This window comes from Lipotes vexillifer, unplaced genomic scaffold (assembly GCF_000442215.2).
Source record: "Lipotes vexillifer unplaced genomic scaffold, Lipotes_vexillifer_v1.1 scaffold981, whole genome shotgun sequence".
Taxonomy (NCBI): domain Eukaryota; kingdom Metazoa; phylum Chordata; class Mammalia; order Artiodactyla; family Lipotidae; genus Lipotes; species Lipotes vexillifer.
The window spans coordinates 1,621,156-1,626,085 of NW_006789191.1; the positions used below are offsets into that span (position 1 = coordinate 1,621,156).

Sequence of the window (4,930 nt, forward strand, 5' to 3'; positions counted from 1 at the left end):
TTGCGGAGCACAGGCTCTGGACGCGCAGGCTCAGGGGCCATGGCTCACGGGCCCAGCCGCTCCGTGGCACGTGAGATCTTCCCGGACCGGGGCACGAACCCGTGTCCCCTGCATCGGCAGGCGGACTCTCAACCACTGCGCCACCAGGGAAGCACCACTTGGCCTTTTGATGTAAGTTGAGCATGTCTTTCTCCTGACCCAGCCCTTGAAGAATTACTCCTCCTAAATGTGGATTTGTGCCGGACTCTTGGTGTTCTCAGACTGCTCTATTTAAGTTGAGAAACAAATGCCAACAACAACGACTGCCCTGTCTGTCCTGGGCAATCAGATTCCATCCCGTAGATGGAAGGAAGAACAGGGTGTGTCCTGAAGAAATGGGTGCTCCCTGCTTTCTCACATTCTGGGTCAGAAAAGAAGCCAGCCTGAGCCAGATGTGGGCAGGGAGCTGGAAGGGACCTTCTTTCTGTGCACCAAGGAATGGCTGTCTGGTCTCTGAAGGAGGGATTGGCAGGGGGGGGGGGCTCATCAATGAGGGTTGGATGTCTCCTCCACCAGGAAGGCTGCCAGCTGTGAAATGAAATCCCAAGTTTGAGTTAACAGTTGTGAGACCCAGGAACAACCTCGGGAGGAACATACACCACTCGTTGCTTTATTGTTTGCTATTCCTCTAGCATGGAGTAAGGTTTGCCAAACCCCAGGCAATGTTAGAAACCGGCGGGGTAGCGGGTGCGGAGAAGTGAACAGAGAAGATTGTGCCCAAGCTTAGAACAAACCAGGATACCTTCTATAAAAGAAATTGTGGAGCAGTGACAACTTGGACTGTGAATGGCTGGAGAAAGAAGAAATGTCTGCAACCAGAGTGGGTTAGTAGAACCATTAAACAATGTTGGGAGAGCCATAGTAATTTCGGAGAGAGGGCAACCCCAGGAGAAAGACTGGATGTTCTGTCGATTCATAGTCATGGGGGTGGCAGTTTTTCTAACTTGAATATTAAAGGAAATATGTCTTTGATGTCTTTCCCAGGATAGTGAAGTGGAACAAAGCAATAATATTTTTGAGTTAGGAGTAACAGTGACACTTATTACATGCCATCTGTTTTGGTTTACATTTATTAGCTCATTTAATCATCATAATAATCCTATGGGGAAACTGAGGCACAGAGAAGTTAAATGACCTGCTGAGATCTGCAAGTGATCAAGGTGGGCATCAGTTCCATATACAGCTATTTTCTCCTTCTATATAATAGTTGAGAATTCTGAGTCCTATAACCCATTTGATAAATTACCAGAGGCGAGCTGGGATTCGAGGGCTGATTGTGTCTTCAGATCTGTGCTCTTTTCTCTCCTTCTGCATCGTGAAAGGAATGAACGGAATCAGGTCCTTCTATTCTGTCCTGTGTCCACTTTGTTGTTGGGGACTTTTCTGTCTTGTCTACACGTCCTAGTCCCTATGGCTTCTAAATCCATAGGATTTAAACCACACACATATGTACACATGTGTTTCCGCATGCACGCAAACTCACACACATACAGACATAGCTACGCACACATGCACATGTGCACTCACATATGTACCCACCCATGCATAGACACATGCACATACACATAGACAGATGCATATATTCAAATACACGTACACACATGCGCCCACACTTATGTGCCCACACACACATACACACAGACAGATGCACATACACACATACACACGCCCACACATGCATATACACACAGAAACACACATCTCCTTTCATTGCTGAAATAGCACTACTCAGGCCGTGACAGGGAAGGTAGAGGCTGATTCACACTGTGGCTGACTTTGTTGGTTTTAGAGGATTTTGAAAAGTTTGAAAGGATATTGTTGGTGGCAAATAGACATTTAAAAAATGTCAGGTCACCCTCAGAATGGACACTCCTCCCGTAATAGACTTACGTTGGCTGCTTAACTGCCACACCACCTCCTACAGCCGGCCCCCGCTCCTGGTGTAGACATTTCAGACGGCTGAGAAGGGCGGCTCTCTCCTACAGAGACAGTGCTCCAGAGACAGCGCTCACGGAGACTACATGGAATTAGGTGATGGGCAGAGGGAGAGGCTTCGTTACACAGAGATCAGACAATCTACTGAATAAACTGGGGCTGGCGTGTCCCGGGGAAGGGAGCGGATGTGGATTTGGACCTCTGTCCTGTGCTGGCGGTGCAGCCTTCACGTCTTTGACCTTGAGTGTCCTTGCCTAAGACGCGTGGGGTCAGACTCCTAATTTCTGCGGATGCTGTGAGGGTTGGTGGTGCTCATTCTTGGGTCTAACCCAGTGCAGAGGGCATAGTCGGAGCTCAAAAAATAGCAGCTAAAGTTACCACGATTTCTGCTTTTAAAAATTGAATAAAATGATCAACATGCTCTTGATAGTATTTGCCAAGTGTCTTAGGACTGAAGGATTCCTGTGATCTCCTAAAAGCCGTCCTGGTTCTTTCCAGGTTTCAATCCAACCAGCATGCACTGAGTACTTATGACGTGAACAGACATAATGTGAGTCACATCTCCCGGCAACGTGGAGCAGTCGGCGCCCCCATTATGCACAAGGAGCCTCCCATCTCTTGCTCCCGTGCTGCTGTGTGGTGGAACTTGGTCCTCTGGCCTTCCTTGTCTCTACCTGGCGCCAGATGGCTCAACAGAGCCCTGGCAGGAACATCAGAACTTGGTTGGATTTCCGCTTACCCCCTTGGTGGTGGAGGAGAAACATTGAGGACGTAGGATTAACAGCCAGTTTGAGTTTGGGGCGGAGGTTCTTGACTCTGGCTGCATATGAACATCGCTTGGGGAGTCCTTAAGACCCCCAACACCCCCAAAACAAAATCCCATTCCAACTTAATCCAAATTTCTGGAGATGGCATCAGAGTGGCAGGGAAGGTAAAGCTCCTGGTGCTTCCCATGCTCCCAAGCTCGAGAACCGTGGGTCTGGAACCTGCAGATTCCACACACCACCATCAAGGCTACATTCCTCTATCCCACTGTTTCCCGACTTGCGTGATCAGGAGAATCCCCTAAGGTGTTTGTTTGTTAAGGGACCCCTAGGCCTCTTCCTGTAGATTATAGTTCTTTCCATCTGGGGTGGCCCCTGAAACTTAGAGATTTTAAAAAAATAGATAAATGTATTTATTTATTTATTTTTGGCTGCATTGGGTCTTTGTTGCTGTGCGCGGGCTTTCTCAAGTTTCGGAGAGCGGGGGCTACTCTTCGTTTCGGTGCGCGGGCTTCTCATTGCGGTGGCTTCTCTTGTCGCGGAGCACGGGTTCTAGGCACGCGGGCTTCAGTAGTTGTGGCTCGCAGGCTCTAGAGTGCAGGCTCAGTAGTTGTGGCGCACGGGTTTAGTTGCTCTGCGGCGTGTGGGATCTCCCCAGACCAGGGCTCGAACCCGTGTCCCCTGCATTGGGGGACCACTGTGCCACCAGGGACGACCCCGTCATCTGGAAGCTGGCAAAGACTCAGGGGAACGTGTTTGCCACTGACGCCATTCTGGCCACACTGGCGAGCTGCACCCGCTCTGTGTATTCCTGGGACACGGTTGTCCAGAGAGTCGGGTCCAAGCTCTTCTTTGACAAGAGGGACAAAACTGTGACTTTGACCTCCTGACGGTGAGTGAGGCAGCCAACAAGTCCCCTCAAGATGAAGGTAAGTCCTTCAACTCGCCCCACAGCCTGGCCACGGAAGCAAACCTACGTCAACCACCACTTCTGCCCACAGTACTTGAGGATGGGGAAGGAAAGATACAGCTTCCCCACCCCAAACCCCGTTGTGGAGGACGACATGGATGAGAATGGGGTCGCCTCTGTGGCGCACCGTTACCACAGGTGGAAGCTCGGAGATGACACCGACCTCATCATCCGCTGTGAGCACGACGGCGTCATGACCGGCGCCAGTGGGGATGGTGTCCTTCGTCAACATCAGGACCCTCAGCGAGTGGGACTCTAGGCACCCTGATGGCGTTGACTGACGTCAGAAGCTGGATTCTCAGTGAGGGGCCGTCATTGCCACCGAGCTACAAGTTGGCCTGCTGGACCTGCTGTGCTTTGCTGGCTGGATCTGAGTACCTCAAACTTGGTTACGCGTCCTGGTACCATGTGAACGACTCCTCATGCCATGTCATCCTGGGCACCCAGCAGTTCAAGCCCAATGAGTTTGGCAGCCAGATCAACCCGAACGTGGAGAACGCCTGGGGCATCCTGTGCTGTGTCATCGACACCTGCATGAAGCTGGAGGAGGGCAAGTACCTCAACCACAGGGACCCCAGCAAGCAGGTCATCCGTGTCTGTAGCCTGTCCGACGGCACCTTCAGCTGGGATGAGGACGACAACGAGGAGGAAGAAGACGAGGAAGAAACCTAAACCAGACAGTGAGGTGGAGCCGGGGTCTGGGATTCTGCCGAGCCTGGGAGGGCCTTGGATACCTGGTGGAACGTTTGTCTGATTGCCGCTCTCTGCAGCTTGTCAGTTGGAATAAAGGATAAGTCTATTTCGTCTCTTAAAAAAAAAAAAAGAGGGCTTCCCTGGTGGCGCAGTGGTTGAGAGTCCGCCTGCCGATGCAGGAGACGCGGGTTCGTGCCCCGGTCCGGGAGGATCCCACACGCCGCGGAGCGACTGGGCCCGTGAGCCATGGCCGCTGAGGCTGCGCGTCCGGAGCCTGTGCTCCGCAGCGGGAGAGGCCACAACAGTGAGAGGCCCGCGTACTGCAAAAAAACAAAAAAGAAAAAGAAAAAGTTTCACTCCCTGAAACTTGGAGATTTTAACATTCTCAGGTAATTCTCAGTGTACCAAACTGGGAAACTCAGCCGTTTGCTGAAGGCTTTGGCTCCGTGTGTGTGTGTGTGTGTGTGTGTGTGTGTGTGTGTGTTATTGGCTTTGGCTCCATTTTAACAGCAAATACTCGTGGAGGTGA

General features: G+C 51.4%; 1 pseudogene; it reads left to right on the forward strand.

Moving 5' to 3' along the window:
- Positions 1–4,380, forward strand: part of LOC103068370 (eukaryotic translation initiation factor 3 subunit D-like) — a 176,232-nt pseudogene extending 171,852 nt beyond the window's left edge.
- The last annotated feature ends 550 nt before the right edge of the window (positions 4,381–4,930 follow it).